Raw genomic sequence first — 22,450 nt, forward strand, 5'->3', positions numbered from 1 at the left:
TTCCATTGCTGGTTTTTCTGAATTGTGGCTGCTGCAGCCATTTGTTCTGTGCGATGGATGAGGTGTTGGTATGCTGTGACAAAAATATAAAGCTCCTAATTCAACGTTTAGCCATTCTTCCTCACTCGGTAAAGAAATTAGATTTTATTTCAGGTTTATTGTAGTTTATTCAGGGAACAGAAATCCAAACGTTCTTCTAGCTCCTTTTAGGAGAGTGTATAATTTAACAAAGTCTGTATCATCATTAGCTACTCTGCTAAATGTAGGTACCTTAGATGAACTATCAGCTGCGTTAATGATCCAGAACTTAACCAAACTCACTGGTTATCAAAACCGAAGAAGTCTTATGAATTATCAATGCATTTTTGGACTTTTTTAAGGAAGGAATTGATTTCTTTTCAATTTAATAAAAACTGAAAACCCTAGATGTTATATTTCTTGGTCTCAGACGTCAAGAGGGGGGTTATCTCTGATGTTCTAGTTGAGTTTTATCTCCCTGTTTTTTTTTTTTTTGTAGATGAGAAGTTTTGAGGAAGTGAAACAAATAGTCACCTGAACATCTACTGAATCGGACCAGAACCTCTGAGACAGAAGGGTGAAGGATGTGCCTACTGGGGCCAGATTAGCTTTAACTTCTCAGAGTGGTGACGCTGACCCGGATCCTTCTGCCCTCATGTAGCTCATCGAAAGGGAAGCACGGCTGGAAAGTCCTGCTACTCCTTTTATGTTCAGATCCAGGTTTTAATGCGCAGAACGTTCCTAAAGACACACGTCTTAATCCAAGTTAGACAAGGGATATTCAGCAATTAGCCTTAAGATGAATATATGAATTATTCAATTGAAAGGAAATAAAGTGGTTAGCCATCTCGCATTATGTCCCATTAGAGTCCAACACAGCTGTAGATGTTTCATAAGAACAATAACAGTTTGAAGTGTTTGTTTTTTTTAAAGTGAAAGACAATATTTGAAATGAAAAATACTGTATTTTGTAGACTTGTTATTTTTTTTGCCTACATAATAAAATCTAGCATGTCTTTTAGGTTGAGTAAGAAAGTAGACTCTCTTTGGAGGTGAAAAGTTCAATGATTGGTTCCGCACAAAAGCAATTGACTCAAAAAAACAAAGAAAAACAACCCATAACAGATTTTATACTTGGTTGATTTGGCTTCATATTATTGTTAATCTACCAAGACCCTTGTTTCTGATTGGAAATGAGACGGATGTCTCTCCAAAAGATAATAAAACAATCTGAAAGGAGTAACAGATTTTAAAGCATGTTAAAAAATATACCCTTCTAAATGATCAGAGGATCTGATCTTTGCAGGTAGTTTGATGGTTGATCTTTAATGATGAGCTCCAAGTCTTTGGGGTGGGAAGACCTCTTTGCAATCACCCTAATCTTTATCTCCCTCCACAGATTATTGGATTCTAGTTGGGTCTCTGACTGGGCCACTATAAAACATTACTTTCAGTCAGAAAACGAAATCAAAAACTTACTTTAAACCTAAATCTGCTGGTGCTATCAATACGTTTTGGCTTTTTAAGTACATTTTTTTTCAAATTTTGTCCATCTCTTTAAAAATTACATAATTGATTTTACATCATTAATCAGATTCTTTGTGGCGAAAGTTGCAGAAACCCTAAAATAAGTTGTGAATTGAAAGTTTGGCGTGTGGACGCTGCATGTTGAGCAGCGGGAGATATTTTGGGGTTCTTCCCGCCTATCTTAGGCCGGCCTCTCCAAGGTGTTCTGCATGGCTGCGGGCCGTGTGCTGCGGGGGGCTGTGGTGGGCATTTGTTGCCAGGGGAGGTGATGTGTTATTTTCAGTCCATTGTGTCTACTTCCTGTGGGTCATGGGTTATTGGAGCTGGGTGTTGCAGACTTTGGAGAGCGAGAGGAGGGGAGGGAAGTCAGTGGAGTAGGCAGGAAAGTGGTCAGAGCAACTGGACAACAGTGAGTGGATTTCTCTGCTTGTTGTTCTGCTTCGCTTTTAGCCGAGCTCAGCTTGGACTCTTCGCAATCAGGTAAAAGGATCTGACCTTCACTCTGCTCGCATGTTGAGCCCATTTGTTTGTATCGGTAAATTCTGATTCTTCCCTGATGTTTTTCGGCTCTCGTCAGCCAAGCGGCTCCTCGTGATCGCAGCTCCTGCATGAGAGGAGACGTTCCGATGTGTTGCTTTTTAGACAGAAGTGCAAGCAGCTCTGTTGGGATGCTCCCGGACGGTGATGTGGTTGCAAAAAGCGGTTTGAATCCTGCGTTTGTGGAGAAATAACGTATGCTCTACAAGGCTTTTGGCTGCTGTGGTAAAACTTTTGCGATTTGTGACTTTTGGTGAGGATCTGACAGCGGTCTGGCGTATAAATCGAGTGTTTTCAGCCCGTGCTGTGTGACAATAACAAACCAACAGCTTAGGGTTTCAGACCACACGGAGAAAGCCAATTACTATTTTTGCTTGATTTGGGATCTCAACCCAACTGCCGCTTTGCTGCGAAACCCGCTGTAGGCACCCCCCGATCAGGTAAACACTAGCAGAGGTTCTAAAGTTAGAACCCGGACAAACCCCCCCAACACGACGGCGGTGACAAAAAGAGGCAAAACAGGAAACCTTTTTGCGCAGAATGTGTGTCGGGAACAGATGACCAGGAAGATAAAAAGCGCTAACAAAGTGGAAACTTCCACTGAGGGATGTTATTTTGCTTTGTGTGTGTTTTTCTCCTCTTTTTTTTTTCGTGTGTGTGTGCGTCTTTTTCATAACGAAGCACCGAGTTGGCTGAAACCTCTGGTGAGGGATTGTTGGTTTGGTTACGGTTTAAAAAGCAAAGGAACGCGGCGAACCGGTTAAAAGTTTCGGACGTTCTCGGTAACCCGAGGCGCCTCTGTGCTCCTTCAGTCATAGACGATGGGATGTTGCGTTAATATTTAAACCTGCTCCATTGAAGTTAATGCTTCACTGAGGGTGTATGGTTCAAGTCTGTGTGGGGAGGCTGGTTTAACGCGCCGCAGTGCTACTGATTGCTTCGTCTCTTCCTTGTGCACTCAGCTGTGGCTTCTTCCCCACATATTTCCTCCTAACATCCACCTCTGCGTCAGACTGGCTGCCTGATGCCTGTCAGAGATATGCAACCATGGCATGTCTCACCGTTTTCTGTTTTAAAGGCTACAAGGAAGACCTAGTTGCCTCGTTAATGCTTACTATGACTAAAGGCACAGACCAGAGCACCTCACCAGGAAATAGCTGAATAATCTGGTACTTTCTGAAGAATTATCTGGTGAACAAACATATTTTATGCATTGATTAAGTTTGTTTGATTGGGAAAAGTCGCCGGGTTTTTATTAGGACGGAGATTTCAGCCTCCCCGTGGGCTGGTGTGATACTGAAATTGTGGTTTGTAATGTTAAATGCTTTGAATAATTCAACTTTAGTTCAATAATAGACTACCTGTGAAAGCCCAGAGATAATCACCTGTTAATCCTTCTAGATAATGAGCACAAGAAAGATGGCGGCGTGACTCATGTTGTGTTTTTTTAGGTTCTGAGGTCAGAGTAAACTTTGACTGGTGAGAAGTTTACAGCTGCACATGAAAGCTGAGGAACTGTGGAATGGTAAACGGAGAGGACGAGGAAACAAAGATTGGATAAGAAGACTTTGAGCTGGTTTGGGTTCCGGCAGCGCTGTGGAAAAATAAGATTTCCTTGTTGTTCCTATATTGCTCAAAGTTAACTTGCATGGATGCGAAATGCTGTTTTCTGATGATGATGATGATGATGATAATAATAATAATAATAATAATAATAATAATAATAATAATAATAATAATAATAATAATAATAATAATAATAATTATTATTATTATTATTATTATTATTATTATTATTATTATTATTATTATATTATTAAAACAACAACGACTACAACAACAACAACAGGAAGTTGGAAGAACAGGTCGTTGAGCTTCCAGCGAACCACACTGGGAGCTGTTATCTACTAGGGCTGGACGATATGGCCAGAAACTTTTATCACGATATATTTCTTAATGACGGTCGTTACAGTATAATTACGATATCGATATCAACAAAATAAAAGCCTCAGAAAGACTGCCAAAAATGGCACAGCAGTTGCCTGCACAACTCCTCCAATATAACATTTTAGAAATATTTGCTTTAAAAAATAAAACCCATAAAACCCGGAACTTCAGTCTATGACAAACGCTCCGATTTACTGTGACGTAATATCGGAATTGTCATATCACCGTTATTTAATAGTTATATTGCGACGTATATTGATATTGAATTACTGTCACCCCTGTTATCTACAGAAAACATGGAACCAGCATGGATCTTCCCAGCTGTGGTTAGTCTATTAAAATTGCTCCAACAAAAGAACTTAGTGAAGCAAATGAGGCCTGTGGTGCTTTAGAAATTGTTCTTGGGGTCAGTGTCCATTATTTGGCAATAAGAAACGGAGACTGGGGCAAACTGGCATCTACAGGCCAAAACCACTGCTGTGCGAGAAGAACAAACACATTTGTCACACAGAAGGTGTGCGTTCATTCATGTCACATCTGGTGCAACTAAAACGGGTTTTAGAGTGGTCAAACTCTGGTCCTGAATCCCATTGAGATAATGGAGAAGGACGGTAAACAGCCCGTGAGCTCAAAAATCAGTTTGGCTGAGTTAGAATAATTTACCCAAGAGGAGTGGGCTAAAACTTCCTCCGCAGCAACGTCAACATATGGCAATGGTTGCCACTAAGAGCAGCTGATGAAGTTGTAGGGTCAGGTAGGTTTGGGTGGCTTTTCCCCCCTTATTAAATAAAACTTGTAAACAGACTTCTGTTTCATCTTTGCCTGATAGTAAAATGTGTCTGATCTGCACCTTTTAGGTGAAACAAATAAAGCCAAAATGGAAGAAACCTGTAATAGGAACATATCTAAACGTGGTAAACTGTGATATCAGGATTGTGTTTTTTTTCTTTTTTTTTTTTGTAAATCAGGTGTCTTTTTTTGGTTTGACCACAGCTGCTGGACGCTTGCATTCAGAAACCCCTCCAGCTTCAAAGCCTTTAATGACCTCTGTTAACCGGAGTGGGCGCGTGCTTGCATATTCTTGACAGCGTCTACAACAGATGTTGGTTAACCAGTTTATTTATGGCCACGTAGGAATGCACAAGTGTTACCTTTATGCTACATCGCCCCAGCTGCACAAAACAACTGCCCTGCCTGGCCCCTTTTTAGCTTGTGCTGGCTCACTTTCTGCACACAGCAGGATTCTTTTGGGTCTGTGTGCACCAATGTGACGTTACCCATTCTGTGAGCTGCATTTGTTAAAGGACACAAAATGTGGCGATTAGCTGCAAGTCAGCTATCTGTTAAATCGCTAGAATTGCTACATTCACACTGCAAAGCTTGATGCTCAATTCTGATTTTTTACTGAAATCTGATTTATTTGTTTTGCCATGGTCGTTCATACTACACTGCAAAAACAAAACTAAAAATAAGTCACATTTTCTAGAAATGTGTGTATTTGTCCTTGATTTGAGCACGTAAATAAGATGATTTGCCAATGGAATGAGATTTTTGCACTTAAAATAGGAACAACTCATCTCCATCATCTTATTTAGAGGGCAGAATATCTAATTATCTTATTTTAGGGGTCAAAATACTCATTCCATTGGCAGATAATATTATTTACCTGCTCAAATGAAGGACACATACACTAACTTTAAGAACATTTTACTTATTTTTAGTTCCGTTTTTGCAGTGTCCTATTAAATGCGCCCAGCATCATACTGCTGTCTGAACAGTTCAAGACCACAAAGCGTACTGTTTACGGAAGTGATGATGGATGTAGTTGTTTCTAGAAGCGTTCAATAAAGTTTTGTTTCAAAGACAAACTCCGGGAGAAAAAACGCCGGCCTTGTTATTATTAGAAAGCTGTTGCGCAATGGGAGCTGACAATATTAAGACCATATCATAGCAAGATGAAGTAAGTTAAGAAGAAAGCAGCGCAGCTGTTAATGGTCTTTTATGGAGCGCTAGCTGCTGCTACTGTGTGTTGATGAGTAGTGAGAGCCAGGACAGTGACGTAAAAGACGAATAAAATGCGACATCACTGTTTAGACTGCGGGCGCTTTGAAAAGTCCATCTTTTTGGGTGGTGAAAAGATGGGAATCGAGTTGTTCACACTGCCGTGAAAAAGACTGATACGGGTCGCAGTTCCCTGCAGTGTGAACGTAGCCCAACTCTAGCCACTCTCTGTGTAATCTATCAATAGCAGTCATTCATGGAAATCCTCTCCTGTGTTTGATAGGTGTTGTTCACCATTAAAACAGGACGCCAACTCTCTGGTAGAGATGCTGATCACCATCAGACTTTTACTGGCTGATACAGACCGATACAAGACCTCAGTGGCTTCACAGTTTTCCTCCCAGACTAGCCGTCGGCTTCATCGCCACTGGCCTCGCTCCCCCTGTCTGCCAGTCACCTTCATGCCCCAGCTTTACCTCGCCTTTGCAGTGTCCTCTGTCGGGCTTCTCGATCCCTCAGAGATCCTGCTCCATGTGGAGTTTACGTCTATGTGACCTTGGCACTCTATTAGCCGAGTGGGCTTTTTCTGACCTGGGACCTTGCTCGCTGACGCGTCTCAAGGCCACAAAGCAAACGTAAATGATTGAGAATGGGTCTGTTCCAGCAATCTGTTAGTTCACAGGCAGATGAAAGGTACTCCCCAGATGTAGTCTCTTTTTTTTTTTTTTAACAGAAAAAAATGGTCGGTTGTCTGATTCACTCAGAGACGCGGTCGATCTTGATTAAAGGCCCTCACCTCTACGGTCGGCGTCCCTCTCAAAGAGAGATATTGAAGTTTCTTTCTTTGACTGTCCTTCGTCTTTTCTACTTCAAATATAGAAGATAATCAGAATCTATCTTACTTGGTATTTCATCAAACTTCTGACATACTCTAAACCTCTCTATTTTTATTGCGATGCTAGTTTTATAGTGCTAAACATGAAGAACACACAGTTTTCTTTGTTGTTTAACTGAAATATGCTGCCCTGAACTTCACTTTCTTCATAAACGATCCGAGTTAAACTCCAATTTCTAGTTGCTGCCAATTTAGGGTTTGGACTGTGTTTTGACTCATTGTTCATGCTGAGGAATGTGCTCTGGCATTGCCATCCTGGTGCAGAAGCCAGCGTCTGTCCAGACGTCCGTGTTTGTGGTTTCACACTGCTGGGGCAACCTTACCTCCAGCTCTTCCGTCCCGTCTGTGTTCTCATTACCATTAAATACAAAGTTTCCAATTAAACCTCTGAGAATATACTCACACTTTTAAATAAGCTGCAGTTTTGCTTGAATATTCTCATTCAGCGCAGCGTATTAAAAGGTTGATTCCTGTTCTTAGGTGAAATTCTGCCTTCATTTCTGTGAGAGAATGGAGGCTGGAGCTCTTCAACAGTTGTTTCTCTGACCTGTGTGGGAGATGGGTTGCTTACACTCAAAGGAACCATGTGACGTTCCAGTTTAACAAAGATTTGTTCTTGTTTCCTCCCAGAAAGGGAAGGAATTAGGAGGTTGACGTTGATTTGGAAACAAAGCTGCATTGTGGGGGGATAATAACTGACAGGTTCAGAACCAGCTGGGAGTTAAAGGTTCTGATGTTGACATTAATGCTTTAAGTGGGACAGTGTTGTGGTTTCTCAGGTTGTTTGCCTGGGTGGTCCCAGCTATACCTCTGCTCTGCTCAGCATTAATTTCTCCACTTTCTTATCTCCATCTTGTAAAATCATATCACTACCTGCTTGCATACTCAGTCGTTTCATTTCTTTTGGTAGTTGGGTGTTTTGGTTGTAATTTTGGACAAAATTACATTTTGTTAAAGTCCATGATATGCTACAATCACTTTACTGTTATTGCCTATTTTGCATATATCTAAATGCACATTTCTGTAAACCAAAACATTTCTGATCGCAAAGCCCTTGGACTCTGACACAGACGTTTTATCTTTTTTATCTCTTTATGTCTTGCACGCTATAATGTGCACGTTGTTCATTGCTTGTTGTTTATGTGTCCTGAAAGAAATTTCCCCACTGTAACACATGGTGACAGTAAAGAATCTTTGCCACTTTATTGACCTGCATTAACAAATTCTGACAGCAAGGCATACGTTAATATCGACGGTTATCTTACCCCATACATTTAATCTAATGGTATGTTTTCTCTGACGTTCTGACGTCTTGTTCCCATCGATTGTGGCTTTGATCCCTGCAGTTTATGACTGCTGAATAAATTCACATATCTATGAGCAACAATAAGCCTAATGGAGACGGAGACCTCTATGACAAATGAAGGAAACAAGAATAGGACATGTTCATGATGCTGGTGTGCACAAGGTTGTACTGTTTGAAGGTTTCTTTATAAGACATATTGTAAAACATATTAAAAGGACAAATTCTAAGATGTATGTGAAATAGTTGAGATTCTTTGTCACATTAATGTATTTTTCCAAATATCTTTCAAAGGCGCTCGATGTTCTGTGAACTCCAGCATTGATTGTGAAACCTGGGAATCCTGTTGTTTATTTGTAGAATTAGTTTTCCATCACTGCATAATGACAGACTTTTTGGAGTCAGAAATATGGTTAGAATGAAAAATGTGGAATTCAGAAGAAAATAAAAAACGGTAAACGTAGAACGTGGGGGAAAAATAAAATGGATTTTGGAAAATACTAAGAGATTCCATAGGGCCCGTTGACTGCCTTATGATTGCTAGATATTAATATTGAAGTTATATAACCGGATATAGAAGACATTGCGCTCATTATTTAAAAAATTCTAATCAGTTGTCAAAGTTTTTATCAAACGTTCCCTTGCTGTGTACGGATTGACACACAGCATGGAGACCGCTCCTTTTTGTATCTGGAAAAAAAAACGTCAAGGGATGCCATTTATGGGTAAAAGCTGTTTTGAGGCAACAAGTTGCTTCAGTTTTTAATTTAGCATTTCTTTTCTTTAAAACCACCTTATTCAGCATGTTTACAAGTTAATTTTCTAACATGCAATGCTTAGGACTTAAATGCTAACGACCGTGTTAATAAGAAGTAGGGATGGAACTATTAATAAAGAGACGAGACGATTGAAGATGTTGAGTCGGGACAAGTGAGAATTGACCAGTGATCTGCCTGTTCAGCCGTTTCCTGCAGGCCGACTAATTATCAAATTAAGCTTGGGTGACTGCTTAATTTGATCAAAACTGCAAAAAGATCATTATGTGCTGTTATCATTTAAGACTAAACACTTACAAGAAAGACAAAAATATAAAAGCAATAACTTTAATTACAACACAATAGGAACTGTTTGTTCCTTGTTGCCAGTTTAAATAAAAGCTTAACATATGTTTTATATATTGTTGACTTGTTTGTGTACATACAGTCATATAGTGAAGCGATGGCCGGTACGTTACACATCCCACCCTGATAGAGGTGAGCTAAGTCTTTTCTCTCTAGGGTGTTATACCTTCACAATCTCATACGAGAAACACATCTTTATGATTTTTTTTTTTTTTTGCCTTATTTATGGGAACCTGGATCTCATCCTCAGCTCTGTTTTTAGGTGACAGAAAAAAAACTTGTTCCATTACGATTAAAATATGACTTTACAGTTAATTCAGCACATAGATCTTTGCATTGACAGTGCAAAATGTGTCCGTCTAAAATGACAGCAGCTCTCTGAACATTTGCACGCTATTTGTCTCTTCCATTAACTTTAATCTCACCTTCAGCCAAACAGTTTGTATTATATTACTGAGTAATATTATGTTGTTTGAAATGTATAATCAGTGTTTTGCTGAAAAGCGAGTCACTTTATTCCAAACTTGCTCGACACACAATATGGACATTAGACAGAACCCTTCCATGTTAAGAAGGCAGAGCACTTAAGGCCTTCCAGCTAATATCTCCTGATGGATCCGTCTCGGCGGGAGGAGGGGCGGCGAATCTTAGTCCGTCTGGGTTTATTTGTTTTTAACGCGCTCCGGCCGCTCCTGAGCAGCTGTGACTGCGGCGTTGGGAGATGGGTTGACCAGCTTTTCGTGTCGGGGTGTCTCTGACGTCTGCCGCTTGACGGCGTGGACAGGAAACCGAATCATGGAGTGTCCACAGGAAGTGGAGGACGTCCCGGATCCAGGGAAGAGGAATGAAAAGAGAAGCAAGACTCTCTAAACTAGGAAGAGCAAATGCAAGACAAGTCGTTTCCCTGCGGTCACATGTTGGCGTCTACGTTTTTATTTGCAAATTTAACGTTTTGATCCGTCTGCAGTTCTCACTCAGCATTGTTGCTGACAATTAAGTTTCTCTCAAGACATCGTATTAAACAACTAGCAAAGGAAAAAAAAAAAAAGGGGGGTTTTCTTTTAAAAAGGTGCTTATCTTGCTGGTTAACCCGCCACTTTTCTACCACATGTAAACTGCCGCGCTCGGAGTCTCGCCGTGGCGGCTCTCGCAGGGTCTGCGCCAACCCTGATTACGTTTAAACAGGAAGTCGGAGTGGGAGAGGTCACGAGCTGCGGACCCCACAGCACCCTGCAGCACTTGATAAAGCCAGAAGGCGCAAACAACAATAAAACGCCACACGTTCCTGCCAATAACCGAGTTCCATCGAACAGACAGCGACACGCGCAGGGTGAGCTCATTGTGTGCGAGTCCTTCTCTGTCAGAGAGATTTTTATAATGTTCTAGTGGTTGCTTTTGTCTTGTCGGCTAAAGCTTTAGTCTGGATTTTAAGTTGGCACGATGGCTGTTTGTGTTGGATTTGATGGTTTGCCGTGAAGATCGCCTGGAAAACTGTGGAGAGCCTGAAACACATGCAGACCTTTTCAGATTGAAAGAGTTTATACGAGTAAACTATAGGTGCACGGTCAGATTAATCATTAATGATTGCTTCCTCAACCCTTTGGTCTTAGGGTCGCAAATAGATGCCTGCTGTTTTTTGTTTTGTTTGTTTTTTTCCCTTTTTGCCATTTTGTGCTTTCACTGTTTTGATCTGTTCTGGATTTTGATTAAAGGTCATAATCTGTCATATTTTATAACAGACGGCTGACCTAAGATTGGATCAGACACACAATCCATGGAAAAAAGGTGTAAATATGAAATATTTAGAAGTTATTTACATTTAAATTTAAAATGTGTGTTAATATTTTTATGAATCTATCCCTTTATTGCCTATAGCCGCTGGTTTCTATCTCCAGTGGTCGTTGGGCCGGAGGCAGGGTACACTTTGGGCAATGCAGAGATGCACAGGACTAGCAGCCATGCACTTACACACTCATACCTAAAGGGAATTTTAGACTAATCTTTTAACCTAACAATTTTGTTCTTGGACTGTGGGAGGAAGCTGGAGTACCTGGAGAGAACCCACGCATGCTCGATGGAGAACTTGCAGCGAGACAGTGACCACTATTAAAACCCTGGACCTTCTAGCTGCAAAACATCTGGGCTGCCATGCAGCTCATCGTTACTAATGATGTTTATTTCCATTCTTAACACTCTTAAATATGAAGAGAAATTAACTGGTATGCCATTGTTATGTTCAATTCAAGTTAAATTCACAACACATTATCTCAAGGCACTTTGCAAAGTCAGATTCCATCAGATCCTCCTGGTTGGTCAGAAAGTTTCCTCTCTAAGGAAACCCAGCAGGTTGCATCAAGTCTCTCCAAGCAGCATTCACTCCTCCTGAAAGAGCGTAGAGCCACAGTGGACAGTCGTCTGCATTGTTGATGGCTTTGCAGCAATCCCTCATACTGAGCATGCATGAAGCGACAGTGGAGAGGAAAACTCCTCTTTAACAGGGAGGAGAACCTCCAGCAGAACCAGAATCAGGCTCAGTGTGAACGCTCATCTGCCTCCACCCACTGGGGCTTAGAGAAGACAGAGCAGAGACACAGAAAGCACAGAAGCTCACATTGACCCAGGACTGGGTACATAATACCTTTAACTTAGGGCTGCAGGGTTTTGGGGAAAAAAAAAACTGATTTCAATGTTGCTGAAAATGATCACAATTAAGGCACATTTTTTCTTTCTCTTTATTTCTTTTCCATTACACAATGTGAGTTTTGGTATGTCAGCCACTAAAACTATACACCTCAGGTGTGTCCATTAAGGATAGTTGGAGTTAATTAGTTGGGTTTTCTTTGAACACCTCCGTTCTTTAACCTGGAAGATGTTCGTTGTGTTAAAATCTCCTTCAGATATCAGCGAAGGAGAAAAAAAACGCTGGTTGTCATTGTGCTGCTGTGGAGAAAATGGACAATTAGTTTGAATGTAAAATAAGTTTTTTCAGCACAGACACATTTTCAAATCAGCCACTAGATACAATAATATGTTGAACACAGTTAATTGTGGTATCAGTGCCTCTTTTCTTATTTTGTGTTAAATAAAGAGAAATAAGAGCTGCCATTTATATTAAACTGATAAGTGTAGACTTTATAAGGTGTGAGCCAGCATTTCCGACTCACACTCTACTACCAGAAGGAGAATTTTTAATGTGATATTTTGAGTAATGCACCAGGTTAGTGTCCAAATGGCAGCTGTAGATACCTCTGGTGTCTGTTTTCTACCCTGGATCTGTTTGGGTTTTCTGCCCCACAACATGTTTGTGAAAACAATTGTCTCAACATGGCAGACGGTTTGGTTCTTACAGCCGCCATTAACTACAATTACATTATTAATTTGCTGTTGACTGTTAATATGACACCTGTATCAATATGTTATACAACTTCACAGTCAAGTAATTCAGGTAACAGCTAAAAACGTTTTTAATACCAGTAATCCAATTTGAGATCGGATCGAAAAGAATCAATTCACATATCTGAATAATTACCATAAATTTGGTAATTATGATGCTCCCCACACTATTGGTAAAGATGAGGACCAGGATCTGAATCAGGCGTGGCCATCTACCGCAGCAGGACTCCATCCAACAGGAGAACATCTTATTGGCAGCCAGAATTTATAATGCATGTGAATTAGGGCTGGACAATAATTCAATAACATTATATATATCGAACGATAATCGTATATTGATGATATAAAAAGAATATCAATAAAAAGTTCAATAGAATGAAGGTTTTCCTTCCTTTTCCATTCTAGCCATTTAGATTAATGCTACCGTCGTTACGTCCTCCCAACCAATCACAACGCAGACCCAGGAAAGCTCCGCCCCCTTCAGAGTTCAGAGAGCACGCATTCTTTTTTAAAAATTTGCTGTTTTGGTTAAAAATTGGTTTAAATGAAGGGTTGAGGTTGAATTCAGTGTTTGTGTGTTCTGTATCTAAAAATAGGTTGCTGCACCTTACTGCATATTTGTTTACATTGCTTACATTGTCTTTACATTTCAATCTGCCTACTGCTCACTGCTGCACTTTATCCGAAAGTTAATTGAAAGTTATCCTGTATTTGACTGTGATTTACCACTGCATTTTTCTTATCCTGTACTGTAAATTCACTGCAAGGTATCCTGTAGAGTTACTGCAATCTTTCTGAGCTGTATGAAAAAACGAAATTTCGTTCTGTATGCATTCTGTGCTACAAAATGACAATAAAGAAAGTCTAAGTCTAAGTCTAAGTCTTAAGCAACAGCATAAAATGTCCAGGGCTGCACTTAAAATCTATGTTATGAATTTGTTGATAATTATCAATATGATTTTTATTTTATCAATATGTTTTTTTCTATATTGTACAGCCCTAATGTGAATAATTGCCAACACAAACTGCATTCCTTTTCAGTTTTAATATTACATATACAACTATTGTGATGACCCTATATTTGCTGATTTTTGTTAATTATCATTTGTAAAAAAGAAGTCAGAATTGGCCTTCAAAACTTTAGTTGCTATTTCTTGGTGATTTGGACTTATTTAAAGAGACTATATTGTGCGTGACTGTGATCCCAGCAGAACAATAGGCTGGTGGTAGCATTAGCTTTATGTTAACCACTGCTTACTAAATGTTGATGAAAGTTATGGACATTTTTTGCGGAGGTCCCTTCAGCTTCCAGCAGGTGGCCTTCGATGCTTAGCCAAAGGCCACGTGTTGGTACTTGTATGTTAACCGCCCTTTCTTGTGGTCATGGATGTAAAAATAGCAACTTAGCAAGAATCCCAATCCTGCCCGGATAACAAAGACTTATTTCTTCAAGTTGTGGCACAAAACATACAGGAGCTTTTGTCCTTCCTCTTCTGTCTTCACTGCAGAGCTCGTCACAGAGGCCATGAGGGCTAAAATCTCTGACGCTCTCGACTCCTCTCCTAAAACAGCCTTTCTTCAGTTCTGTCTTAGGAAGCTAACGTTGTGCTGAAGAAAATGACAGTAACGTCAAAAAAAATCTGTTTTTTTTTTTTTTTAAATCACATTTTTTTTGTGTACAGCCTTCTGCATCATCAAATGTCATTACGTAATATTCTGGGTTTTCCCCAAATATCTGAAAATGTCAAACTCATTCTGAAACATTTTTTTTCCCGTTGTCCACTCCAAATGCCCAGTGGAGTTTTACTGCTTTTCTACTGCTGTAGTGTAACCTTTTGCTCAAGCAGACCTATAGGAGATATTCCTTATGATTAGAAACCCATTTCAAAAGCTGCTCTGGACTTTTTTTAAGAACGTTTGTGGTACTCTGTGGTGGGTTTTCTCTTCCCTGAGTTTCCAAAACAGGAACCATAACCAAATCTGACAAAAGTAGGTAGAAATCTACCCCGAGAACAGCCCTGCTTGGGAAGCAGGACTTTTTGGGATTGAACTAGAGGTGTTCTGAGATAAACAATCACACATTGCCAGGATTGGAGATGATTTACCTATTTTAAGTTTGACTGCAGCTGATGCGTGGATGCAGCGGCTGTATTTGCATATTCTTTATACACAAGCCCAGTTAATCTAAATTCAGTTCTACCTACACATTTTCATATGGTTTGACTGGTAGACCGCAACTTTTAATGTTCAACCGCAATAAAACTATGTAAGCTTAAGGCTGTATTATTACCGTTAGTCTGACTTCACTGTTTTTAAATGCATACAGTGGTTAAAATCAGAGTTCATGATTTGACAATAGGAACTAGACTGATCAAAATTTGCCTCCTTTTCCAAGGAAATAAAAAATTACAGAGCAAAACAGCTTTAAAAGCCCGTCTTCTATTTGCCCCAAACCTCCCAAAAAACATCTTAGATCGTTTTAACACCTGATAATTCGGTAGACTCAGAGTCTACCGAATTATGGGGACCAGATTGCACATTTTCAGCTGGTGCGGTTTGCTTTTATGTTGGACTTGGACAAATGAACCAAACATTTTGACCAACATGTCAGGGGCGCATACTGATGTCACGCTTACACAGGCGCTGAGCAAAGTATCTACAATACATGAGTTACTTCATTAGTATTAGTGCTCAATTACAATTGTATTTACCCAGATTGCCCTGCGCTGTAGTCCACTTCCTGGTTTTGGAGCAGTCCGCATCAGGGGTTCGATTGGGCATTCACACCGGCCCAAACGGTGTGAAGGCACCATTGATGGTCCTCAAGAATTTTGGGAAAATATTCTGTTGGCCGAGGAGACAACAAGTGTTTCTCGTTACATGTGGCATAAAACTAACAGCATTTCAGAAAAATGCAGACGACGCCAACAGCAATTCTGCTCTGTACCAAAAACATCCTGAAGGGATTAATTTGTTAGATTTGAACCTTAGTCTCATACACATTTAAGGTTGTGCAGTAATACCAAACACCAGAATGTCAACCTCTCAGTTGCACAAAAAGATGGTGGTGGAGTGGCCTAGTCAAAGCTCAGATTTAAATCTGATTTAAATAATTTAGCATGACCTTAAACAGACGGCACACTTCACTGAGGCCGAACTGAATTAGTTCTGCGAAGAGGACTTGGCCCAATTACTACTCAGTCATGTCCAAAGCTCGGTGCCAGTTATCACAAAGGCTTCATGGTGGTTCTACCAAGAGTGTCCTAAGCCGTTAAGATTAAGAGGCAATTACTGCTTCTCATAGGGCCGGGCTTGTTTGCAATGATTTTTTTCCTTAATAAATAAAATCATCACATAAAAGCGCCTTTTTGTGATTAATTTTATTCTATGATGTAAAACATTTAAGTGGATTGAAAACAGAAGTAGTTTTTTAAGGAAGTGAATTCACAGCGCTGTGTATCATGCTACTGTACAAAGAAAAACACCTGCTATGAAAACAGAATACTAATGCAGTCATTTTGTTTTCTGACCCTAATGTATTCTTTTTTAGGGGGGGGGGGGGGTCTCTGCTTGATAAGAGAAGCACATTTTCTTTATCATCGAAATCTTGACCTTCCCTGCATCAGCTTCACCCCACGCATATTGTGTCCAGTCTCCATGTTCCCTCTGTGTGTGTGTGTGTGTGTGTGTTTCCTTAGGAACAAACAGGAAGATGTCCTAGTCAAAGATGAGTCAGTACAGCTGGGGTGCAGGTCACTTACCCGCAGCCCACTCAGTGGGACAGATGGCTCAGCCCGTCGCACACTGATACGTCTCAACTGTGCATTGAGATTTTTGTTTTTGAAGGGAGGTTTCAGTTCATCAGAACGTCTGAAAAAAGAAAAAAAAAAAAGAAAAAAAGAAGTTGAGTCATGTTCAAAAGGTCAATTTGACCATTTTATTTCTCTGATTGTGAAATTGTTTGTCGGTAGGAAATGATGGTTTGTGACTCATAGAAACTCCTTGGTACAGCTGGTGAAAAACAATCTGTTCACATCCAGGGGTTTAGAGCCACCTCACCTTTGTGCTGATCTTTAATGACATCTGGGTTTGAGCGGTGAAAATAAATGATTCTTTTATTTATTTTTTTTATTTTAGCGTAATAACTCGTCTTAAAGCCGGAAAGTCGAGCACCAGACTGGCTAACTGGTTCAGGAAGTCACGTATGACGAGTTTCAACTGGCACGTCGGTATCATCTGTGTTACTAAAACCACAAATACCTGAATGCACTTGGAACAGTGTGGGGTAAGATAACTGTCAATAAAAAGGTATGCGTAGGTGTCTGAATGTGTAAATGTAAGTCAATAAACGTGAATACATTTTAAGATTTACCAGTACGAATCTACATCCCCTGATGAAGCTGTGTTTACACTTCTTCTTCGTGGCGGTAATCTAATGCACCTGAACGTTTTTCACAACCCGCCTTTAAACGATAAGAAGACAAAGATGAAGCATTTGTTGTCACGTTATTACCACCACCAACTAGGGTGTAGATTCGTACTCGTAAGTTTTGGATTTATACTTGTAGTTTTGCAAAGTTGTAACTTTCACAGATGAAACATCTGATGTCACACGTATGTATGAGTTGACAAGCAGGAACAAATACAAATCTTAAATGTATTCCCGTTTATTGACTTACATTTACACATTCAGACACCTACGTATACGTTTATATTGACGGTTATCTGACCCCATAGAACAGCCACAGGGCTTTGTTCGTACACCACAGCGGCTTTTTGGTGCTTTCAATTTAGAACATGTTGGATTTTCCCAGTTGCCGATCAGAATTACAACAGAAAGGTTTCCTGAAGTTGGAGGTCTTTCTGGGCTGACCTTGATTTCAAAATCCAAAACGGCTGCTTTGGTTTTAAAAGGTAGTGAAAGTTGGCAGCCTAAATAATTTCTCTCTAATTTAAACAGAAGGCTTCACTTCCAACCCTCCGCTGAAGGTTTAGTCACCCCCTGATTGCCACCATGTGCGACCAAGGCTGTTATCCCACTTCAGGAATGGTTTTCAAGGAAGTAGACTAATTTCTAGTGCTTTTATTCACCCCCAACTCCTTCTCAGAGCGGCCAGACATGATTCACATAAACTCAAAGTAGTAGAACCGGACTCAGCAAACAGTGTAGAGGGACTTTTGGATGTGTATCTCTAACTAAAAGATTATTTAGTGGTTAGTAAATCAGAGATTAGAATTAGCCAGATTTAATTAGATTTATCAAAAATCTGATTAATTTCTCCTAGTCATAAAATGCATCAAGACTAAGATTTCCCACCATTTTGTCCTGGAAGTGCATCAACCAAAACTAGGGATGCACAATATATCGGTATTACCATCAGTATCGGCTGATGTTAGACATAAAAAAATAAAATAAAATAAAAAAATCAGGATCGGTCCGATATGTAAAACTGAGCCGATATTTATAAGCAATGTTTATTTCTACGTTGTTGATGTTTGTCTGTGTGTTTCTGGGCGTCCTTGGTATTGGCCCAAATTTTCACATCGGTGCATCCCTAACCAAAAGCATGGACTTTTTAGATAGAATGAGAAAATACTTGAAGGTCAGGTATAAGCTTTGATGCATCAGTGGGGAAACCTTTGTTTTTCTCAGACTCAAAACTACTACCTCTAAGAACCTGTAGTTTCTCTTTCATGTGTTGAAGTCCCTGGGAAATAAAATGGGAGTTGGCAGAGAAAAGTGGAAACCCTAATCAGTGCTCCTCAAACTGCTACTGTAGTTCATCCAGCCAGCAGGACTACTGTAATATTTGTAAAGGAAAACACCAAGATCCTTAATTGCACTGAGCACACACACACACATTTAATTTTCATTATTGCAATAAAAATTCTTTTTCTGAATTTAAAGCCAACCTATTCCCTTTAATTGGGTGGTTAAATGCTTTATTTTGAGGTTTTGTCTTGGTTTTTAAGAATATTTTCTGGTGTTACTGTGTATAAAAATATTTGTAAATCCTTGTTGGACTCCATAGAAATCAAGCTGGTTGCTAAAAACTAGTTGGTAAAAGCCGGTTGCTAAAAACAACCAGCGAGCCGCTTTTTAGCATTCAGTTTGCAACCAACCAGGGAAAAAAACAGCACCAGATGGAGCCTCTGATGAGCTGTTTTAAAAATAATCATTGAGAAAATAAAAGCAACTGAAATCATGTTTTGTTTGCTGCCAAAGAGCCAACGCACCTCTTTGGTTCTGTAATATCAGTCGTATGTAACCTCCGTACCACTTCTCACATATTTCCACGTTTAGCTCTGAAGCCACTAAGGATGAAGTTAAGTAGCTCAACAGTCGATGATGGCTGTATGTTGGCATTAGTCCACTTAAAGACCTTTTATGCTGCATTAACCTGTCCAAAACCATGAATTACAATTAGGCTTTTAGGAGCTCTAAAACCGGAGATGGAAAAAGCCTGGTTGGTGTAGAGTGGTTAATTAGCAACTCTTTTTTTTTGTTTCTTCACATTTTTAATTGGTAATTGTTGTGATTGACTAGTTTGCAATTTCTTGGTATTTTTTTAAGCTGTTGCATAATACAAAAACAAGCAAGTTTTGGACTTTTATTCTTTCTCGGTTCTCGCTTTAATTGATTTTGACAACAAATAATGACGACTTGCATTTCCCCCTGAGAGAGTTTGCAGGATTTTTTTTATTTTATTTTTTAATTTAATTCAATTCAATTTTATTTATATAGCGCCAATTCATGAAACATGTCATCTCAAGGCACTTTACAAAGTCAAAATCAATCATATTATACAGATTGGTCAAAAATTTCCTATATAAGGAAACCAGTTGATTGTTTCAAAGTCCCGACAAGCAGCATTCACTCCTGGAGAAGCTGCAGAGCTACAGGGAGAGTCGTCTGCATTGTCCATGGCTTTGCAGCAATCCCTCATACTGAACAAGCATGAAGCGACAGTGGAAAGAAAAACTCCCCATTAACGGGAAGGAAAACCTCCAGCAGAACCGGGCTCAGTATGAACGGTCATCTGCCTCGACCGACTGGGGTTACAGAAGACAGAGCAGAGACACAACAAGAGAGACAAAAAGCACAGAAGCACATATTGATCCAGTAATCTGTTCTACATTAGATGGTAATAGCGGCTGAGCCGTCTTCTCTGGATGATGTCACAGTTAACAGAACGCCAGACCAGGTGTACCTACTATGAAGATAAAAAAAAGAGAGAGAACAAAAAGTTATAAGCAGAAATGATGACAAGCGATGCATAATTGAAGAACAGTAGAACTCTATAGAGTGAGAAAAATAGAAAAATAATTTTTAAAGACGACATTAATGCCATAAGCACTTAGAAAGAACTTGCTGCTCTCCGGGCTTTAAAGCAAGAATACACCTTGGCTGCAGGTATTAACTCCTGGTTTCTGGAGACCAGGTAGCTGTGTTGGCATTTTCAAATGTCAGACTGCAGCGTCTGCTTTTGGTGACGTTGCAGCGTCTCGATTCCAGTCTTACTCATCGTTAGGTCTCAGTCGTTGTCTCTGACCTTTAATGTTTTCCTGGTAGTCTTTATGAGCTCATCCACTCTGGGCTCCCTAATTGTTCTTTATCTTAAAGCCTTAATTGATGCTGTATTACAGTAAAGACAATGGGGCGTGTGCTAACAACACAGTTTTATCTTCTGGCATTTAACTCCTGCAGATAAAATAGTGCCAGCTGAACACTTCTGGTGCAGTGACATCTTTCTTTCTGTCTGACAGCAGCGTAGCTGAAGAAAAATGACCAGGTTCTGAACAAGTAGGCGCTTATACTTGATCAGAGTAATGAACCTAATTTGTAAATCTGGCTGGGTGTTTTTGTTCATTCTCTACTCTCTTTACATTTTGCAGGCGATGGCCTTTGTAGATGATGCAGAGAACATCTTTTAATGAATTATTTATTAGTTTTACCAAACTGTTTGTAGTAAATGAGATGATCAGCTGCTTAAAATGTCCATCTTTCTTCAGCTTTAACTCATGGCAGATATGAGACTTGTGCTTGAAGGGTGTTTCCCAGGTTCCTTTGCTTAGTTTGAATTTTGTCCAAGAGAAAAGCTTCTCTTGGTTTCCTGGGGTCATATTGCATCTCGGACGTTTGATTTGCCATTAGGGCATTTATGTATTGTTATTGTGAAAGATTTCTCATTGTTATAGGGAGTTTAGATTGTTTTGTGACCAGGATAGATCCCTATTACTGATCTATCATTATGACTGTAACTATGTTTTCCCCTGCTGGTTCCACAAAATCATAAATGACTGTCAATACATTTTAAAATATAATTAAATACAGTAACTGTGTGCAGTATAGTGATAAAAAATCCCATTTCTGGACTTGGCATCTAAATTAAATCATCTGGCAGGGAGACCTAGGAGTGATCAATGGTTAAAAGCCCAATGATGCCTTTATTCTGCTTCTGGGTGCATTAGGCATAGACTTTTACACGTCAATGTTGCACAAAGGTTGCTTTTATTTAAATTAAAACTCCCAGAGATGTTTCCTTTCATTGATTCTCCTTCTGATAGAGACATAGGGTAAGATGAAAACTATTAGTATTAGGAGCAGACTTTGTTAGCAGAGCAAGGCCTTTCGGCTTGTGGCCTTCTTCAGGGAATGATCCTGAAGAAGGTTTTCATTTCTTATATTCATCTGCAACTGTTTGTTAAAAAATGGGCCTGTGAGACATTTGGAATGACGCTTTGATTCAGAGATGCCTTTTTATAATTACTTTATGAAAAGAAAATAAGTATCATATATCGGCATTCAGCCTAGAAATATCGAGATATTATTTTTGGTCCATATTTGGTCCATTTGGGCCCTAATGGCACAGAGTTCACTGCAAAAACTGATCTAAAAATAAGTCAAATGTTCTTCAAGTTAGTGTATTTATCCTTGATTTGAGCAAGTAAATACGATTATCTGCCAATGGAATGAGTATTTTGACCCCTAAAATAAGATAATTAGACATCCTGCACTTGAAATAAGATGATGAAGATGAATTGTTCCTATTTTAAGTGCAAAAATCTTATTCTACTGGCAAATCATCTTATTTACCTGCTCAAATCAAGGACAAATACTCTAATTTTAAGAACATTTTACTTCTAGTTCTGTTTTTGCAGTATTGTCCTCATATTCCAACATATTGGAACTTTATATTTCACACATTTTCCAGAATTCTGGTGTGTTGGAGAAAGAGAGAACCTGCAGTTCTGTGGTGTGTTAAGCACTCTGCATTGTCTTTGTACTGAATTGTGCTATATAAATAAATTTGCCTTGCCTTGCCTGGTTATAATACTAGTTCGCTGCTGTGTTGGAGGGTAGCGATGAGCGACGCCATGAATTCCTTCTATATTTATCTTAAAGCCTTTCTTACTAACCGCGGGGTTGACCTTCATGCATATACGGCCGCCTACATTTCTTTCCTCCACCTTTTGCCTTTTTCACGCTCCAGTGATGTAGGGTCAGGACTCCTCTGACAGCAGCATGACTCCACTCAGTTGGCATCTGAAGCCCCCCCACCACCCACCCCTCTCCTCTTTCATCATGTTAGCGACCCCCTCAATGGTCTCTCTGTCTGTCCCCCCTTTTGGGGACGTGGGACATGGGCGGGAGAGCACAGAGTCGGGCATCTTCCCGTCTCTCGTCCTATCAGATGAGGTGCTTAG

The 22,450-nt window shown here is 39.8% G+C and overlaps 1 protein-coding gene across 11 annotated transcripts in view; it reads left to right on the forward strand.

Moving 5' to 3' along the window:
• gab1 (GRB2-associated binding protein 1) overlaps positions 1-22,450 on the forward strand; it is a 78,515-nt gene that overhangs the window by 19,241 nt on the left and 36,824 nt on the right. The window contains exon 1 of one of the 11 annotated variants that reach the window (XM_036137550.1): positions 1,913-2,025. The exons of the other annotated variants lie outside the window; for them this stretch is intronic. The gene's annotated coding sequence lies outside the window, so the exon portion shown is untranslated. Of the gene's footprint in view, positions 1-1,912; positions 2,026-22,450 lie in introns of those variants that run through there. 11 annotated transcript variants of the gene reach the window in all.

The sequence above is a fragment of the Fundulus heteroclitus genome, chromosome 5 (assembly GCF_011125445.2).
Source record: "Fundulus heteroclitus isolate FHET01 chromosome 5, MU-UCD_Fhet_4.1, whole genome shotgun sequence".
Taxonomy (NCBI): domain Eukaryota; kingdom Metazoa; phylum Chordata; class Actinopteri; order Cyprinodontiformes; family Fundulidae; genus Fundulus; species Fundulus heteroclitus.